The 21,623-nt window shown below is 40.6% G+C and overlaps 1 protein-coding gene across 5 annotated transcripts in view; it reads right to left on the bottom strand.

The window, feature by feature from the left end:
* Positions 1-21,623, bottom strand: part of LOC122561196 (transducin-like enhancer protein 1) — a 117,020-nt gene that overhangs the window by 39,108 nt on the left and 56,289 nt on the right. The window lies entirely within an intron of this gene.

Below are 21,623 nucleotides of genomic sequence, written 5' to 3'. Positions count from 1 at the left end.
TAATGATCTGGTATTAATTCAAAGTCCTGCTGCCTTCCAAGTGTGAGAAACTCCAAGTTTGCAGTATGAAATCTAGCCCCTTTGCCCTGGCAGCATACTCAAACTTAAAACAAAACTGGGTTTATTAGTCAGCTCTAGAATAAGTAAGCCAAGTTTAGCTATATAAGCATCCCATGCTGCAGTCAGTCATTCAGCTCGAATTGAAGCATATCTAAAAAATAGTTTGGAGAATATAAAGATAGTGAAGAGAACTGTTTATATTAAAACCATCAAATTTTAATTTCATTTTGTCTATATTGGTCGAAGACATTTTACATCTCTCCGTTGACATGGCAATTTGAATGGTTACATGCTTCAATTTAACACACCCAGTTCCCATCTGCACTCCATGCAACAATGAGCCATTTGAAGTAGTTGGTTGGATTAGCACATTCAAGGGGCAATTTACTCAGTGATGTGTTAAAGGGTGTGACCAATGTAGAATAAAACATGTGAAAACCACCCTAAATGCTCAGATAGCTGTTATTTCAGAAAATGAAAACAAAAGCATAATGTGGAGTCACATGACATTTACTCTATTTGGAATGCACGGAGTTCTTATTTCCCCTTTTGTTCCTTGACTTTACTGAGTCAGTAAATGTAATAGAAATTCATTAGTTGAAAAGAACAAGGTTCTCACGAACATGTGTGATACAAATTTTTAACTGCCAGACTCATGAAAGGCAATTAAAGCTTTCCCTTAACATATAAAGCTACCAGTACAATTTTCCAGCATAGCTAAAGATGATATAGAGTTACAAGCACAAGAAACAAGAATGCCCAACACCTCAAGCCTCATTTTGTCAACTTCAAAAGCCTTCCGCTTGCTTCAGCAAATCCTTCTCCGAGGCTAATGCTAAGCTGTCTATTATTGCTGGTCAGTCAAGCTAAAGAACAGTCAGAGGTCTCGCGTAAATTGTACAAAACCCCAATGAAATTTAATCCAGTGTAACCTCCCGTGTAACCTTTACTACTGGTTTCCAGCCAAAAGGCACAGTCTCCTGGAATCTTGACAACATTTCATTTCCACTGGTTAGTCTTCATATTGTGCCTTTAAAACTTAACTAGGCAATCAGTATGATATTGGTCATGAACTTCAACAGCCCAGAAAAATGTCTGTCCACCCTCCACACATAAACAAAAGGACAACTCATTTGAATTTAAACAACGCAAGTACTGGCCTTTGTAGATTTCATGGAATTTACAGAGAATAATTGATGACTGGGAGCAATTACGTTGTACTAATCTAATTGAGGGGTTATAACTCTGCCCTTAACCACAAGGTTGAAGCTTTAATGGTTTTGAACTGTCATCTGAATCAAATGATTACATTTCTGCTTTGAAATCATTCCAGGGCTTTTATTAAAAAAATTACAGGGAGGTTTTGTTCAGTTTTTATTGTGTTGACAGCATCTGACTTGGTTGGCAGATATTGATTGCCAAAACATTCACCCTCACTGAAGCCTGATGATGCTTACTGAAAGATTAATATTTGTGACAATACGCTAGTGTGGAATAATATGCTGTTAAGAATTGGCAAGTTCTATAGCCAGTATTTATAGTTTACCAACTGGAGCTGAAAGAACTCTTTGGTAATAAACCCTGATGATAAAATTCTATAGACCATCTCAAGGGGCAACGGAAGAGGAAGTGTTGTGCCTAAATGCACACTACAATTATCCTAACCCCGAATGACCGCCCCTCCATTCCCAACATATTATAGGTTTTGAGCCTCAAAAAGTAGCAAAATAATTCATCTAGGGGAAACCTAAAGTGTGCTTTTGATGCAGCCCACAGATGCACCTTTTAACCATTTTTGTATATAGTTTATTAAGTGCTCTGGCATTTTATAGCACATTATGGCTTAGTACTTTATGAAGGATGCTTTAGGCCTATTTTGTTAATGTAACAACTTTGACCTTAGGATTAACAAGATTTAAAGACCAGTTTGTAAAATTCCCTCCAGTCTATCAAAATCATGCAGCTGTGACAGGTTTTGACTGCAACATCAACTTAATCTCCACGACCAGACATCTTCTCATTTCATGCTAGGTCAGAGTATTTTGGGGTCGGTCGAGCAATAATCCGATGGCATTAATTCCATTCATGATGTTAAATAGGCATAACTTCAAAATAATCACATAGCTCAGTGTCATTGAGCAAAGTACCACATAAAAGCCAGGCCATTATATTATATCGCTAATAACCTGACCAAAGTACTTAACTTGTTTTATTACTGAAAAGTGAGAAATGTTGCAGAAACTTTGCACTCATCCAAACGAATACAACAAAGTCCAATTTCAAATGTTTCTTCAACATATCAAAAATATACACTGGGCAGGAAGTTAAGGCTCATTCCATCAAAACAAGTTTCTTGTTGAAACCTATGAAAATATTAATGCAGTAAATGTGATCCTCTGGCTTTTTTTTAATGACTATGTACAAGAACCCATTCGCTGCAAACAGAAGGAACACGTTTGAACCTTTTTTTAAAAAATCAGAAGCATGACAGACCTATAGTTCCCCATTGCTTTCTCTACTCTCCATTCAGAGTCAATTTACCTAAGAATCAACATTTTTCTCCTGTGCTGTAATTTGCTGTGATTGCTAGAAACTTGGTATTTGTCCTGACAAATGCAGTATGAAAAGATTCACCAACATGTCTCTTCAAAAATATTCATATTTTTAACTTATAATTAAAATCTTGCACTGTTATGAAAGACAATGAATATGTAAATTGTCTCCCTTTTTTCAGCATGTTATGGAAAGAAACTTCAGAGTAGTTCGGTGCAAAGGGATCTGGGTGTTCTTGTGCGTTTATCACAGAAAATTAATATGCAGGTACAGCAATTAATAAGGAAGGAAAATGGAATTTTGGCATTTATACTCTATTCCTTTAGCAATAAAAATAGGGAAGTGTTGCTGCAAATGTACAAAGCATTAGTGAGATCACATACAGGTTTGGTCCCCTTACTTGAGAAAGGATGTAGTTGTATTGCAGGCAGTTCAAAGGAGGTTCACTAGATTGATTCCAGAGATATAGGACTTGTCTTATGAAGAGAGATTCAGCAGCTTAGGCCTATACTCTCTGGAGTTTACAGGAATGAGAGTAAATTCAGTTGAAGTATATAAGATGCTAAAGGGGATTGACAAAATAGATGTGGAAAGGATGTTTCCTCATGTGGGACAATGTAAACGGAGAAGTCAAAGTTTTAAAATAACGGGCAGCAGATTTAAAACAGATGAGAAAAATAATTTATTTCAAAGGGTTGTGAACCTGTGGAATTCACTTCCCAAGAGTGTGGTGGATGCTGGAACACTGAATAAATTTGAGGAGATAGACGGATTTTAAATTAGTAATGGGTTGAGAAGCATGGACAGCGGGCAGTAGAATTGAGGCTGAGATGTGATCAGCCATCATCATATCGAATGGCAGAACAGATTTGAAGGGCTGAATTGCCTACTCCTGCTTCTAGTTCTTATGCTCTAATGCTGTATTCTCTAATGGCATCATTACTTCTCAGTCTCTGCATGGCCTCTAATATGTCATGATGCATGTTAATATTGGATGAGCAGAAATTTTCTTCAGTTAGAATAGGAGGCAAACTAAAGCCGTAATTTTCAGTCCCCAGCACAAACACAAACCCAGTCTCTTCTTGGTTACTGTCAGAGACCAAAACTGAAGTGGGAGCCCCAATCCAAACTCATATCCCCACCTTTGTGAAGACAGCCTCCTTGCACTTCTAAGATTGCCCATTTCTGGTCCTGTGTCAGCTCATCTCAAGCTAATACTCTACTCCATGTCACTGTTACCTTCAAACTCAACTATTAAATGCTGTCATGGCCAGTCTTCCACTGTTCACTCTTCAATGAGGTTGAGCTCATCCAAGATAATGCTGTCCACAGTCTAACCTGCATCAAGTCACATTCAACTATCAGCCTTGTTGCTTGCTAACCTACATCGGCTCCTACAATTTTCATCCTCAAGTTCCCATCAGCGCCTCTCCCTTCTCTCACAACAATTCCCACAACTCTCCTAGATCCATATACCCTTCCAGATCACGTATGTGTACCCCAGTGTTCACTGCTCCACCTTTGCTGTCTAAGCCTCCACTGTTTATACATCTAACCTTGGGATTGTCTTATTACACCTCTCCACTTTGAAGTTGTTCACAAAAGAATCCCTCTGTCTTTGACCTGGCCTTTGGCACCTGTCTTAATATTTCTTTATGTGGTTCACTGTAAAATCTCAATCACATTCCTGCAAACAGCTTTGGAATGTCTTCTTTTGCTAAATTTACTACTTAAATGCAGATTGTTTTTCTTAATCTAGATTTCCAACCTGGGTTTTAAACTAAATTTTTTTCTCTCAGCAGTACGAGATGCTTTTACCATTCAAAAGGTTACTATGTCAACAGTTTGCACCAGAACAAACATGTAAGACAATGAAGCTGATATGGTTTATCACAATATGTGGGGGGAACAAAATGTACATTCTTCTGAATAGCTCACATAACTGACTGGAACACCTATCCTGCTGCTCAAATACAAAGCATGTTTTTCTAGCTCTACATAACTCCAGTGCAAAAACTAACTGTACCCACCTCATCCACAGCGTTTGCTCATATTTTCTTGAAGGCACAGATTCACACTAGGACTAGGACTATACAAACACCAACTATCATTGAGGGCTTGCCCTCAAGTAAGGCAGTGGAGTATCAATAAGCTTTCCCACCATGGGAAGTATCAAACTGAATCTGATGTTTCTGTCAAATAAGCTACAAATGCACCTTGTCATCACATGCCTTATCAGATAGCCAACTATAAATTTAGTACTTCTGTAATTTGAGAAATTCCCGAGACTATATTCCAGCTTCCATTGTTTACACTGTTAAGACAGGTCTCCCAATCTCAATGCACAAGTATCAGTCCCTGAAACCCAACCACAAAAATCCTAAATGCAGACACCATAAATGAACTAGCCTGTGATTTTTGTCCTATTTTCCCACCTCTTCTAATAGCCCAAAGGCTGGTAGTGAATGCTTCTATATTTCTACCAACTGACATAAGCTCACGTGGAACTGACCAAGGATCAAATTGTCAACCATTCCCAAGCACACCAAAGTAATTCAGTTTTGTCAGCTCAACCAAATGGATAATATTACTTCCCCAAATCCAAGTGAGAAGGTGGAGGTTCAGCATTATAACCCAAGTAGACATTTCAATGTTGTAGATTCGGAACGGTACTTTGTAAAGAGTGAATCAACTGAAGCTTCATCTGCAGATCCATGGCACCATTCATAGTTTAGCCAATTCTCCTAGTACTCTGATCAACAATTCCCACTCAACCAGTTATTACTACTACTCCAGTGTTAACTGTTCCAAATGTGCTAAGGGCTCTCCTCTTTCTCCCTCTTTAGCCAAACCAATGTCAGGATCAATATTCTTGCAAAGCTGCTGGCTTTGCAGCACTGTCGACATAGAACTTGAGATAAACAAATGATTGTACAAAAAAAAAATAAAATCTTGTGCTTGTGCACCTTTCCCACACCTCAGTGAGGAGAACATAAAACTTTGCTGCACTGAGATCTCATTAGCAGACGTACATAAGCAACAATAGCTAAATTTCACAATTTGTAGTCAAACCCATGTAACTGTCCTTTGGTCTCTATGAAGAATGAGGTATTACATTTGTATTAGTTAATAACTTTTATTTTGTACACCTTGGTCAGTGTATGCCTCTCTCAAGTAAGATCCAAGAAAACAGAACCTAAATTTCTACACAACATTTGATTGTAGAAAATAAGAGGTTGGGGTAGAGAGTAATAGATGGATGATGAAAGAAGATTGGCCAGTTAACATGAGACAGAGAGTAGGCACAAGTGGATCGTTTTCTGGTTGGCATGATGTAATGTAGCATACCACAGGGATCAATGCTAGAGCCTCAATTTTTTACAATTTATATGAATGAATTGGGTAAAGAGACCGAAAGTTTGGTAGCTACATTTGCTGAGAACACAAAGAGAGGTAGGGAAATAAGTTGTAAAGTGGACATAAGGGGCCAACAAATGGATATAGCTAAGTTTAATAAGTGGATAAATATCTAGCAACTGTAGTATGTGGGAAAATTTGTTAATTTGACTGGGAAGAATAAAATTAAAGGATATTATCTAAATGGTGAGAGATTGCAGAGCTCTAAAATACAGAGGGATCTGTACATCCAAGCGGATGAATTATAAAAGCTTAGTATGCAGATAAAGCAAGTAATTAGGAAAAGTAATAGAATATGATTGATTATGGAAATAGAAACTGAACATAAAATTAATAAGGTAAAAACAATGACTTCAGATGCTGGAAACCAGATTTTGGATTAGTGGTGCTGGAAGAGCACAGCAGTTCAGGCAGCATCCAAGGAGCATCAAAATCGACGTTTTGGGCAAAAGCCCTTCATCAGGAATAAAGGCAGAGAGCCTGAAGCGGAGAGAGATAAGCTAGAGGAGGGTGGGAGTGGGGAGAAAGTAGCATGGAGTACAATAGGTGAATGGGGGAGGGGATGAAGGTGATTGGTTAGGGAGGAGGCTGGAGTGGATAGGTGGAAAAGAAGATAGGCAGGTAGGACAAGTCATGGGGACAGTGCGGAGCTGGAAGTTTGGAACTAGGGTGAGGTGGGGGAAGGGGAAATGAGGAAACTGTTGAAGTCCACATTGATGCCCTGGGGTTGAAGTATTCCGAGGTGGAAGATGAGGCGTTCTTCCTCCAGGCGTCTGGTGGTGCAGGAGCAGCGGTGAAGGAGGCCCAGGACCTCCATGTCCTCGGCAGAGTGGGAGGGGGAGTTGAAATGTTGGGCCGATTTTGCTGCTCCTCGGATGCTGCCTGAACTGCTGTGCTCTTCCAGCACCACTAATCCAAAAATAAAATTAATAAGGTTGTGTTTCAGCTGGACAGGATACTGGTTAGATGGGATCTTAAATACTTTGAACTGGATTGTTCTCCTTACAATAATAGATGTAAATGTTACGAAAGCAGATCAGAGAAGGTGTAGTAGACTAATACCTGGAATGGACAGGTTGCTTTAAGAGAAAAGGGTTTGACAGCTTGGCTTGTATCCACTGGAGTTTAGAAGTGCAAAAGGTGACTCACCTGAATCATGTAAGGTTCTGTGGCATCTTCACAGGGTTGATGCGGAAAAGATATTTCCTTTTGTGGAAGATTCAAAAACTAGAAGCTACTGTTTATTAACCTAGTGCAATTAGAGATTGGGTTAAACGTTTCTCTCAGAGGATCATGAGTCTTTAGAACCCTCTTCCTGATAAGGCAATGGAAGAAGTCTTTGAATCTTTTTAAAACAGTTGGAGGTAGATTTTTACAAACGATGGGGTGAATGGCAATTGTGGGTAAGTGGAAATTGGAGTCATCAGATCACCCACACCTTATTGAATAACAGAACTGACTGGAATGGCCAAGTAGCCTACTCCTGCTCTGTACGTTCAAAGAAAGGTGGCCTGCTTTATCAGCAGATCGGTTTATGAAATTATGATCAATAGTGCACAACAGTGCCATGTGAGATTACCGACACAGATCAGTTGGTAAAAATTAGTTTAATTTTTGAGCTTGACACCAACTCTCAATTATATTCACAAGATATCTTAGAGACAGCAGAAAATAATTTTTTTCACAGCATCAGTTGGATTGGTTTCAAACATAGGCCTCAAGTGAACTATTCAAATTATCACTGTTCTACACAGTTCCAATGGTGAAAGATTGACTTGAAACTGAGGTGAAACCAGTTACTTAGTTACAGCTAAAGCAAACATCTGAACCAAATCCCCAAAATACATGCATCCTTCGTCACTCCATGCAGTGAGTATTCATAATATGCACATTTTAAAATAACATCTAGTTTCCAGTAAGTCAATGCATTGACACTGAACAATAACTTTGCTGGGGCATGATATCTAATGGTAATTGTATGAATTGGATCTGCTGTTACAAGTTACTGAAAGCAAGAGTAATAATGCCACTGAGTGGCCTAGGAACCCTCCAACCACACGGGATGAATGTAGATTTCTCCAGCTTCCTCATTTCCCCTCCCCGCACCTTATCTCAGTCCCAACCCCCGGATTCAGCACTGCCCTCTTGACCTGCAATCTTCTTCATGACCTCTCCGGCCTATCACCCTCACCTCCTTCCACCTATCATATTCCCAGCACCCCTTCCCCAAATTCCCTCCCCCCTACCTTTTATCTCAGCCCGCTTAGCACACCAGCCTCATTCCTGAAGAAGGGCTTATGCCCGAAATGTCGATTCTCCTGCTCCTCGGATGCTGCCTGACCTGCTGTGATTTTCCAGCATCACATGTTTCAACTCTAGTCTCCAGCATCTGCAGTCCTCACTTTCTCCTGATCTGGTCCCATATCCCTCTAAACCCTTCCTATTCATATACCCATCCAGATGCCTTTTAAAACCAGTCTCCACCACTTCTTCTGGCAGCTCATTCCACACACGCACCATTTCCTCCATGAAAATGTTGGGTCCTTTTTATATCTTTCCCCTCTCACTGTAAACCTATGCTCTCTAGTTCTGGATTCACCAACCCCAGGAAAAGACTTTGTCTATTTATCCTATCCATGCCCCTCATGATTTTACAAACCTCTATAAGGTCACCCCTCAAGTTCAGACGCTCCAGGGAAAACAACCCCAGCCTATTCAGCCTTGCCCTATAGCTCAAACCCTCCAACCCTGGCCACATCCTTGTAAATCTTTTCCGAACCCTTTCAAGTTTCACAACATTCTTCCAATAGAAGGGACACTATAATTGCACACAATATTCCAAAAGTGGCTAGAATGAGAGAAAACCATGAAAAGAATAAATTGATAAATAACATGTTAAACATAAAATAAACATAAATCTTTGATTTTAAAAATCTCTGATACTTAAACCCGAAGGAATGAGTCTCTACATTTGCAAATGGCTAACTCTTAGTGCCAGAGGAGTTTTAATTACTTCCAGTTAAGCTACCATTTATTTGTAAGTGTACTTGGACTGGAATAAATGAAGCTTAATAATATTCTGTGGTGAGTAGTTCATATGCAACTTCAAAAAACAGTCACCTCAAATTATTCAGTATGTTTCAAAAGTGAGACAGAGAACATAACACTCCTTCCATAAAGCTAACGCAGCTCAGTACACCTGGGACATCACCTTTTGAATCTAACTGTACATCTGAGTGGCTATACCATTTGTACATAAATGAAGCCTCACAATCAGTTTGACAGCAAATTATGCTCCAATAAATAGCATACTGGTTCTGATAAATAAATTGATTTGCTAAATAGTCCAACATAAAACCATCACTGCATCAGCCATAACCTAACGGAGTAATCTAATTGAATACCAAACACTAACCAAGAGAAGACTGAATAGAGCATATCTTACATTCCCCAGACTGGATCTAGATAAGCACACTCCTCTAATTTAGACAGAATGAAAAAAAAACGAGAATTGACCTCCTAAATCCTTCATTTTTTTTCATATATTCCATGCTGCTTCAAGAAGCAACTGACTCCAAAAAAAAATGGTTTTTGGCTTATTCTACTCTTTTTTTAAAAAATGGTAGTTCTACCATTTACGCCGAGCTTTCTCAATGGATGGCCCTTTGAGGCAAATACATCAAAATTATAATCTATCTTGCTTTTTACATTTTACTTGTGCATTATTTATGATCATATAAAGTTTGAAAGAAATAAATGTCAAAACTTATTCCAAAAATTGATTCTGTTACGATGTGCCATCTGAAATGCCAAATGAATTAAATTAGGAACAAAATTTGAAGATTTTTCAATTTTCTCCTGTTTGGTTTCTATTGCTTTTTTAAAGATGAATGCTTATGGCTGCAAAATTTCTCCCTTCAAAGCTTAAAACTTGTACTGTATTACAAAATGCATAATCCTTATCCACACGATTGCAGAATCTAAAAGGCAAGACATTGCATATTGAAGTTCCAATCTTAGCCTTGCCTCAAAATGGTTAATGTACCATTTAGTTATTTCAAAAGCTCAACTTTTCTCAAACTGAGGGAACTGAGGAAGGGAGCCTTTGCTGGATGCCTCCAAATGCAGCAAGTTACACTGGTTCTATAATGTTGGGTCTTGCTATACCATACATACAACTCTGCACCATACAAGGAATTGCTGTTTTATAGCACATATCCACAATAAAAATAACAAAATACAACAAGGACAATGTCATCAGATCAGGAGCACCAGCATTTGCACGTTTCCTCCAAGTCATACACCATCCTGATACAAAATCATATTATCATTGCTTCGCTGTCATTAGTTCAAAATGCTGGAACTCCCTCCCTAACAGCACTGTGGGTCGACACACACTGCAAAGATTACAGTGATTCATGTACACCTTCTCAAGAACAATACATCTTGCCTGGTCAGTAATGCCCACATCCCATAAATGATATGAAAAAAATGCCACATGGCTCCAGGGATGGTGCAGAAGGGAGGATTTCGGACACCTGGATAACTGGGCCTTATTCTGGGGTAAATGGGACCTCTCCAAACAGGATGGTCTACACCTGAACCAGAGGAGTAACAATATCCTGGGGGGATGGGGGGGGCAATATTTGCTAATGATCTTCGGGAGGGTTTAAACTAATTCAGCAGGGGGATAGGAACCTAAATTGTAGTTCTAGTGTCCAGGAGGTTGAGAGTAGGGAGGTCAGAAAGTCGCAACTGTTCATCAGCAAGCAGGAAGGTGGTTTGAAGTGTCAACTTCAACACTAGGAGCATCCAAAATAAGGTGGGTGAACTTGCAGTATGGGTTGGTAGCTGGAACTTTTGCCATTTCAGAGACATGGATAGAGCAAGGACGAGAATGGTTGTTGCAAGTTCCGGGATTTAGATGTTTCAGTAAGAACAGAGAAAATGGTAAAAGAGGGGGTGGTGGGGCATTGTTAATCAAGCACAGTATTACAGTAGCAGAAAACACATTTGATGACTCATCCACTGAGGTAGTACGGGCTGAGGTTAGAAACAGGAAAGGAGAGGTCATCCTGTTGGGAGTTTTCTCTAGGCCTCCAAATAGTTCCAGAGATGTAGGGGAAAGGATAGCAAAGATATTTCTGGAAAGGAGCAAGAGTTACAGGGTAGTTGTTATGGTGGACTTTAACTTTCCAAATATTGACTGGAAATACTATAGTTTGAGTACTTGAGATGAGTCAGTTTTTGTCCTGTGTGTATGTGGGAGGGTTTCCTGACATAATATTTAGACAGGCCAAGGGGCAAAGCCACATTGGATTTGGTACTGGGTAATGAACCTGGCCAGGTGTTAGATTTGGAGGTAGGTAAGCACTTTGGTCATAGTGACCACAATTCGGTTATGTTTACTTTAGTGATGGAATGGAATAGTATATAACACAGGGCGAGAGTTATTGCTGGGCAAGAAACAATTATGATTCGAATAGGCAAGATTTAGGATGCATAGGATAAGGAAGGAAACTGCAGGGGATGGGCACAATTAAAATATGGAGCTTAATCAAGGAACAGCTAGTGCATGGCCTTGATAAATATGTACCTGTCAAGCAAGAAGGAAGTAGTCAAGTGAAGGAGCTGTGGTTTAGTAAAGAAGTCAAATCTCTTCTCAAGAGGACGACGAAGGCTTCTGTTAGGATGACACGTGAAGGCTCAGTTAGGGCACTTGAGAGTTACAAGTTAGCCAAGAAAGACCTGAAGGGAGAGCTAAGAGGAGTCAGGAGGGGACGTGAGAAATCATTGGCAGGTAGGATCAAGGAAAACCCCTAAAGCTTACTATAGATATATCAGGAATAAAAGAACAACTAGAGAAAGATTAGGTCCAATCAAGGATAATGGTGGGAAGCTGTGCATGGAGTCCAAGGAGTTAGAGGAAGCGCTACATTTCTTTTTGTCAGTATTCACACTAGTAAAAGATAACGTTGTCAAGGAGAATATGGAGATGCAGACTACTAGAATAGATGGGATTGAGGTTCACAAGGAGGTGATGTTAGCAATTCTGAAAAGTATGAAAATAGTTAACTCCTCTGGGGTGGATAGAATTTATCCTAGAATTCTCTAGAAACCCAGGGAGTAGATTGTAGAGTCTTTGGCTTTGATCTTTATGTCATCATTGTCTACAGGAATAGTGCCAGAAGACTGGAGGATAGCAAATGTTGTCCATTTGTTCAAGCAGGGTAATTATAGACCAGTGAGCCTTACTTCGGTTATGGGTAAAGAGTTGGAAAAGGTTACAAGAGCTAGGATTTACAATCATCTAGAGAGGAATAAGTTGATCGGGGATAGTCAACATGGTTTTGTGAAGGGTAGGTCATGCCTCACAAACCTTATTGAGTTCTTTGAAATGGTGACCAAACAGGTGGATGAGGGTAAAGCAGTTGATGTGGTGTATATGGATTTCAGTAAGGTGTTTGATAAGGTTCCCCATGGTAGACTATTGCACAAAATAGAAAGGCATGGGATTGAGGGTGATTTAGCTAGGATCAGAAATTGGCTAGTTGAAAGAAGACAGAGGATGGTGGGTGATAGGAAATGTTCATCCTGGAGTTGTTACTAGTGGTGTATCGCAAGGATCTGTTTTGGGTCCATTGTTGTTTGTCATTGTCATAAATGATCTAGATGAGGCTGTAGAAGGATGTGTTAGTAAATATGTGGATGACACTAAGGTCAGTAGAGTTGTAGATAGTGCTGAAGGATATTGCAGATTACAGAGGGACATACATAAGCTGCACAGCTGAGATGAGAGGTGGCAAAATGGAATTTTAAAGTATGAGGTCATTCACTTTGGAAATAGCAACAGTACTGGGCTAATAGTAAGATTCTTGGTAGTGTAGATGAGCAGAGAGATCTCGATGTCCATGTACAAAGATCCCTGAAAGTTGCCATCCACGTTGATAAGAGTTGTTAAGAAAGCACACAGTGTGTTAGTTTTTATTGGTAGAGGGTTTGGGTTTCAGAGCCACAAGATCATGCTGCAGTTGTACAAAACTCTGGTGCTGTTGCACTCAAGAGTATTGTGTACAGTTCTGCACACTGCATTATAGGAAGGATGTGGAAGCTTTAGAAAGGGTTCAGAGATTTACTAGGATGTTGCCTGGTATGGAGGGAACGTCTTATGAGGAAAGGCCGAGCGACTTGAGGCTGTTTTCTTTGGAGAGAAGGTTGAGAGGTGACTTAATTGAGACATGCAAGATAATCAGAGGATTGGATAGGGTGGACAGTGAGAGTTTTTTTCCACAAATGATGATGGCGAGCAGGAGGGAACATAGTTTTAAATTGAGGGGTGATAGATATAGGACAGATGTCAGAAGTAGTTTCTTTACTCAGGAGTAGTAGTAGAGGTGGGGAACGCACTGCCTGCAACAGTAGTAGACTCACCAACTTTAAGGGCATTTAAATAGTTATTGGATAAACATATAGATGAAAATGGAAGAGTGTAGGATAGATGGGCTTCTGATTGTTGCACCGACCTGTGGAACCATCGAGGGCCGAATGGCCTAAACTGAGTTGTAATGTTCTATGTTTGATGTTCTGTGTAATATCACCAAAATACTTCTGCATATAACTGGGTATTAAAGTACACATGCCTTATTTAAAAGATTATTGCAGGCAAGTATACATTTTTTTTGGGCAGTACCTTATGATCTTAAGGTAAAAGAAGGAAGAAAAGTCAAGGTAGGCCTTAGCTAATATGGAAACACCTCTGTAGAGAATTTGAAATGTCTAGTAACCTGAGCCATCTGATCCGACTGGCTGGATTCTGGGGAACAATGTTTCAAAATATTCAGTCCAAAGAACAAGAGATGTCAAGCAATTGTAAGATCATTAAGTTTATTTACAGATAAGAGTCAATGAATATAACTTCATTATTTAGCAATGACAAAATATTTTGCTGTGTAATGCAGACAGCAGACTTTTGCCGAACAGCACTACATGTTGCATTAACAGAATCAAAGCAATACTTAAATTTTCCATAATGCAATTCTTCAAAAGTAACTCAATGCTTCTATTATTAAATTACTCAAGCAAACGAAGCTTATTTTTTCATAACTATTACTTAAAAAGGATTTTAATGCTTAACATGGCATTACTTCCTGTCATTGTGAATTGTGTGATGTGAAGCCTACATAATGGCTAATCTGGACCCTCAAGCTGACTCTCCTGCCAACAGAATTCAAAAGAAAAACCTCAAGTGGCAAACGCAAATCATCTTTTGAAAAGAAAACCCAATCGTGCATCACAATCAAGATGGCAGGCTCCCTAATGTGAATATAATGCCTATTATTCAGATATGTTTCCTCAGCTGCCACACCGATTCTCCTGGGACCAATACTTTCCAGGCTGTAAGAAATAAAGGAAGCATGTCTGAAAAACAGACCTGAAGCCCATGACAACTCATTTATCCTCACTAGCCTAACCCAAGCATAATGTGGGTAATGCACGAATAAGCTCATAGTGTTGATAAATAACTTGGTGTGCTGCACATTTAAACAATTAGATAGTCATTAAGCTCCAAATAATATTATGTGATAATTCTATGCTGCACCTGGTGCAAATTATGACATTTTAATTCACCTACACACTCATTATGACACGCTTTATGCATGTGTGGCTAACTGCATCTTAATGAAAGAAACATAATATGGGAAAGAACAAAATATGTTCAAGCGTTAAAAGCATGTCATTTTCAAAGATGATCTTGATACACATGAGAGTAATTAGGACAGTACAAAGCAAGCTAAGGCTTTTCAGTGGCAGATCATGCCCATATTACAGTATGAAGCTGTGAAAATTTGCCAGTGATTTTTTTTTAAAGAGTAGTTTCTGTAAAATGCCATGGATAATTTGTTATACTGGCACAAAACAATAGAGCGTAAAAACCAGTGTAAAATAAATTTATTTTAGTACACAGCACGTCGAAGCCATTTTCCATTATTTTCTGAAATACAATGGACTATCCATTGGGCAGAAAAGTGATTCACACCATCAAGACACACTGGGGTAAAATTGCCTCAGGCACTTGTTCAGGCACAAATGATTTGCGTGCTTGAAGTGTGAAACTTATTATTTATGGTATAATTAAGGCCCCAAATTGGTCCCGGTGTCATATTTGACTTGAATAGGTGAGCAGCGAACACAGTACATGCTAAAAAGTGGGATCTGGCTTAATTGGATTGGGGCAGAATGGATGTTCCTGTCACCATCAAAACAGAGGCTCCTGATTACAGGCATCTAGAATTCAAGACCTGAGAAAACAGCAGAAAAAGGAGAAGCTCTCCAGTTTCTCTCACTTTTGGATGCTTCCTTGAAGTTATATTTGGAGGAGTTTGGCAGTAATAAGGAAGACCTCATTCAAATCAGCATTAGAGCAATCTGTAGTCACAACCTTAAGGACAGCATCCTTAGCCTAACTCTATCAATAGCAGTGGCACGGTGGCTCAGTGGTTAGCACTGCAGCCTCAGTGCAAGGAACCCAGATTCGGTTCCACCCTTGGTCAATTGCTTGTGCGGAGTTTGCACGTTCTGAGGGTTTCCTTTGGGTGCTCCACTTTCTTTCCATAAACCAAGAATGCGAACATTAGGTGGACTGGCCATGCCAAATTGTCCATAGTGTCCAGGAGTGTGATGAGGTATGTGGGTTAGCCATGGGAAATGCAGGGTTACAGAATGGGGAATGGGTTTAGATAAGATACTCTGTGGAGGGTCAATGAGGACTTGATTGGTCAAATGATCTGCTTTCATACCATAGGAATTCCTTGATTCCATGACCTTCCCTATGTTAGATGGGCAAAATTGGGCTCTTTTACCGATTGAGAAAGTGAGGACTGCAGTTGCTGGAGAGTCAGAGTCAAAACATGTGGCATCGGGAAAACACAAGTCAGGCAACATCTGAGGAGCAGGGTAGTCGATGTTTCAGGCATACGCTCTTTATCAGGAAGGTGGGGGGGGTGTGTGGATAAAGAGGGTGGAGTGAGGTAGCTGGGAAGGTGAAAGGTAGATGCAGCTGGGCGGTGATGGTGATAGGTCGGAGGGGAAGGTGGAGCGGATAGGTGGGAAGGAAGATGGATAGGTAGGATAGCTCAAGTGGACAGTGCTAAGTTGGACGGTTGAATTTGGGAGGAGATGGGGGAAGGGGAGATGAGGAACCCGGTGAAGTCAATGTTGATACCGTGTGGTTGGAGTATCCGAAGGACTTGCATGTCTTTGGTGGAGTGGGAGGGGGAGTTGAAGTGGTTGGCCACAGGGCAATGGGGTTGTTTGGTGCAGATGTCCCAGAGGTGTTCCCTGAAATGTTCCCACACCCCAACCCTCCTATTTATCTCTGAGCTCCCTTCCACCCCTCCTTTTCAAAGTTGTTGTCGATTCTGCTTTCAAGATATTGAACTCTAGATCCCATCAACAGCCTGCATAAAACACTTCACCGAACCGCATTCCACTAATCTTAATGATATATGGTGGCACGGTGGCTCAGTGGTTAGCACTGCTGCTTCAATTCCGGCCTCGGGCAATTGTCTATGTGGAGTTTGCACATTCTCCCCGTGTCTATGTGGGTTTCTTCCGGGTGCTCTGGTTTCCTCCCACAGTCCAAAGATGTGCAGATTAGGTGAATTGGCTATGCTAGATTGCCCATAGTATCAGGTGAAGGGGTAAATGTAGGGGGATGGGTCTGGGTGGGTTACTCTTCGGAGGGTTACTCTTCGGAGGGTTGGTGTGAACTGATTGGGCCAAAGGACCTGTTCCCACACTGTAGGGAATCTAATCTTAATATCAGTGAGCAAGCTCTGACTGTGGACTGCAGAAATCTAGGAAGTCAACTTGCCATCACTTTCTCAAGGGCAATGAGGTATGGACAAAGTATTGACCTTGCTATCTAACCACAAATCTTATGAACAAATAAAACTGGGAACAGAGGTAACACAGGAGGACTGTGTGTGTTAATCCATATCATAATTTTGAAGACAGTTTAATGGACATCTGAGGCATTGGTCACCTTAAGGAAAACATGAAAGGTTATGTCTCACAAGGATTTTGGTCAGCCAATCATATTTCTTACTTCACTCAAATGTCATTCTCCATCACTATGAGGTGAAGACTCAGTTACAATGGCATCCCAGAACCCCAAGCTAATGCTGTGTGGCATTGATTTGAAACTTACCAAAGCAGATGGTAAAGTTCAAATTCAATTAAATCTAGTATTAAAAGCTAGCCTCATGGTCATCATGTAACCATCGTTGATCATAAGCAGAACGTATCTGGTGCACTAGCCCCTTTAGAGGAGGGGATCTGTTGTCATTACCCTGTTTAAGCTAGTACTGCCAATCCTGTAATGTCCTCCTTACCAACATCTATGGGACTATGCCAAAATTGGGAGAGCTGCCTCACCAACTAGTCAAGTTCATGGAATCATACATCATAGGCAATGTCCCAGATACATTGCCCACCCACATTATAATCAAGCTGGGAGATCAGCCCCAGTTCAATGGAGAGTGCAGGAGGGCATGCCAGAAGAAGCACCAGACATTCTTTAAAGTGAAGTGTCAATCTAGTGAGGCTACAATATAAGAGAACCAGGATGCCAAGTGGGGGAAAGAAAATGCGATAAGCAATCCCCCAACCAACAGATCAATCTAAACTCTGCAATCTGGCCACAGCCAGTTGCGAATAGTGTGGGCATTTAAACAGTTAGAAAGAGGAGGCTCCACAGCATACCAATCTCAATGTTCTGGGAGGTGAGTTTGTGTCGGTGTGGATGGGGTGAGGGGTAGGTGAAGAAGAAAAGCTCACACATCAGTGAAAAAGGCAAGGCTGAAGTATTTACATCCACCTTCAGCCATCACCCCCATCTCGACTTCCTCTCAGTTTTCAGCATCACAGATGTCAATCTCCAGCCAATTCAATTCACTCCACATGATATCAAGAGACAGCTGAAGCAACTGCATAGACTATTAGTCCTGACAGCTTTCCTGCAAATCTGTCAAATACTTGAGCTCCAGAATTAGCCCTGTTCTAAGCCAAGCTGTTTCAGTATATTTACAATACTGGCATCTTACCAACAAAATGAAAAAATGTCCAGCTAAGTCCTATCCACAAAAAAAAAGGACAAATTCAACATAATCTCTCAATCATCAGCAAAGTGAGGTGAGGACTTGTGGACAGTGTTATCAGACAGTACTCCCAAAAGGAATAACTGCTTATGAATACACTGTTTGGGTTTCACAGGGAGGATTCAGCTCCTGACCATATCACAAATTAGTCTAAAAACAGACAAAGGAGCTGAACTACAGAGATGGGGTGAGAGTGACTGCTGTCTACATTAAGGTAGCACTTAACTGATGACGACATCAGGGGGTCCTAGTGAAATTGAAAATCAGTGGGAATGTAGGGAAGGGTCTCCATTGGTTGAAGGCATACCTGGTACAAATAAATGGTTGTAATTGCTGCAGGGCAACGTTTTCAGCTCCAGGGTCCAAATGAGTTAAGCTACTTGATTAGCATCCCAACCACAACTCAACATTTACTTCCTATAGGACTGACTTACAATAGCAGCTTTACTTACTATACAAAATGCACTGCACCTTCTTATTCTCCTTCAACTGCAGCTTGTTAATCCACGGCATTTGGAAGAACAAGAGCAACAGACGCACAGGAACACCACCTGCAAGTTCCCATCCAAGTCACTTATCATCCAAACTTACAACTATGTTGCCATTACTTCACTGCCACTGGGGCAAAATCCTGGAATTCCCTTCCTAACAGCAGTGTGCGCGCTCCTACACACCAAGACAGCAGCAATTCATCAAGGCACCTCACCATGCATGAGCAATAAATACTAGCCTAGCCAGTAACAATAATAGCCCATGAATGAATATAAAAATTTTTTGGAGTACCCTTGATCTTACGACATTTCTTTAACCTTGGGATGTGAGCATTACTGGCAAGATAGATATATATTTATTGTCAAATTTCCCTTGTGCAGAGAGCGGGGATTACTTTCTTGAACTACTAGCATTCATATGAAGTAGGTACACTCATAGATCAGAGGTAGGGATTTCAGAACTTTAGTCGAGGAACAATGAAGAAACAATAAAATTGCTCCAAGTCAGAGTGGTTTGTGGCTCGGAGTAGAACTTGCAGGTGATGCTGTCCCAAGTGCCTGCTGCTTTTGTTCTTCAAGGTGGTGTATGTGACAGATTTGAAGGGAACTGTTAAAACATTCTTAGGTGAATTGCTGCATTGTATTTTGTAGATGGCACTCAATGCTGCTACTTTGCACTAGTCATGGAGACAGTGAATGCATAAGGTGGCAAACAGTATGTCAATTAAACAAAGAGTATGTGGCCTTGGATGTTGCCAAATTTTGATTGTTTTTGGATCTGCAGTCATCCACCCAAATGGGGAGTATTATCCCACATTCTTGACTTATTGCAATTGTTGTCAAATAGGATTTAGGGAGTCAGATGGCAAGTCATGTCTTGCATAATTCCCGGTCTCCAACCTGGATATTTTCTAATCAACCAGTTCAGAGATGGTATTACATACCTCTGGAGTAGAGAGGGCTTAAACTAGGTCACCTGGTCCAGAGATAGGCACACCTCCACTGCATAATAACAACTCTTTCAGTCTCTGATCTGATTTTCTTCTCGTTATTGATTGTTCAGAAACTTGACATGAAATATGATCAATAGGGTGCTTATGATAATACCTTGCTTTTCAGGTCAACCACCTGAAAACATTCTAGGGAGGTCAGGGTACAGGAATTTGTGATGAGCGACGAAGACTACCTTGAGCAGATTGAAAACAGGAGCATGGAAGAATTGCAGATTTTGGCCAGCTTAAAATCAGCCCAATCTCTAGGTCCAAATGAGTTGTATCTCAGCCCGCTGTGGAAGACTGGAGGAACTTACAGGGGTGTGGAGCTAAATATTTAATTTCCCCTTTGGCCACGGAGAGGTGCTGGAAGACCGGAGGGCAGCTCACGTGGGTCCACCTTTCAAGAAGGCTGGTAGAGATAAACCAGAGAATTACAGATCACTAAGTCTTGCATCAATGGTGGTGAAACAATTGGAGAAAATTCTGAAGGTGAGAATTATTCTTCACTTGTAGGGGTAAGGTTTGATCAGGGATAGTTAACATGTCTTTGTCAAGAGGGAGGTCATCTCTAATAAATCTGATTTAATTTCTCAAGAAGGTGACCAGGTGTGTAGATGAGGGTAGTGCAGTAGCTATAGTTTTTATGAATTTCAGCAAAACCTTTGACAAGATCCCACATGGGAGACTAATAAAAATATAAGGGATCCAGGGTAACTTGGTGAGTTGGATTCAAAACTGGCAGCAGTAGGAGACAGAGGGTGGAGGCAGAAAGCTTTTTGTGTCATTGGAAGCCATTTCTAGTGACTTTTCAAAGGGATCAGTATTGGATTCTTTATTGTTTGTGATATAGGTAAGCAATATAGGAGAGAAGTGGAAGGGATCATAGTAAGTTTTGTAGATGACACAAAGATTGGCCAGGTAGCTGACAACGAGGAAGAAGTTCTTTGGTTACAGGAGGATGTAGTCAAAAAGTCAGGTCAGGCAGCGTCCAAGGACTGGGAGAGTCGACTCTCCTATTCTTCAGATGCTGCATGACCTGCTGAGCTTTTACAGTGCCAGCCTTTTTGATTCTTATATCTAGCTTCTGCAGTCCTCACTTTCTCTAATGGAGTATGTAGACAGGTTGGTCAGATGGACATGTCAACTGGAATTTAACTCTGATAACTGAGATTATCTTTGGAAGAAGTAACAAGACAAGGGAAAACTCATTGAATGCCAGGACACACAAAAGCTCAAAGGAATTAAAGGATCTTGGGCTGCTTATCCACAAATCTCTGAAGATGGAAGGATAGGTTAATATAGTAGTTAAGGAGGCATACAGATGTGTGCCATTATTAGTCATGGCAGAGATTATAAGACTAGGGAGGTCAAGTTGGAGCTGTGCAGAACTTTGATTAGGCCTTAGCTGGAATACTGAATGCATTTATGGTCACCACTATAAAATGGATGCGATTGCATTGGAGAGGGGGCAGAGGAGATTCACCCAGGATGTTATCTGGACTGAAGCACTTTTGCTATGAAAGGAGGTTGGATAAGCTCGGATTGTGTTTTTGGAGCAGAGAAGGCTAAGAGATAACTGGATTGACAGGTATAAGATTATGAGGGGCATGGACAGGGTGGAAAGAGAGCAGCTTTTCCCCTTAGTTAAAGGATTGATAACAAATCGGCACAATTTGAAGATGAAAAATAGGAGGCTTTGAGGAAAAATATTTTCTCCCAAAGAGTGATGAGAATCTGGAATGGACTACCTGATAGGGTAGTTCAGGAGGTAAACCTCAACCTTTAAGAACGTACTTGGATGAGCACTTGAAATGTCATAACATTAATGGTTATTAATCAGTGGGAATAGTGTAGAGTCATAGCTTTGTCGGTACAGATTTGATGAGCCAAAGTGCCTCTGCTGTTTGGTAAGATTTATGAAGTCTCATTCAACACAAGTTGCTCACCAA

Source organism: Chiloscyllium plagiosum, unplaced genomic scaffold, assembly GCF_037043375.1.
Source record: "Chiloscyllium plagiosum isolate Xiang-an unplaced genomic scaffold, Cpla_swu_hap1 HiC_scaffold_2, whole genome shotgun sequence".
NCBI classification, from domain to species: Eukaryota; Metazoa; Chordata; class Chondrichthyes; order Orectolobiformes; family Hemiscylliidae; genus Chiloscyllium; species Chiloscyllium plagiosum.
This window is presented reverse-complemented; position numbering and strand designations above follow the sequence as displayed.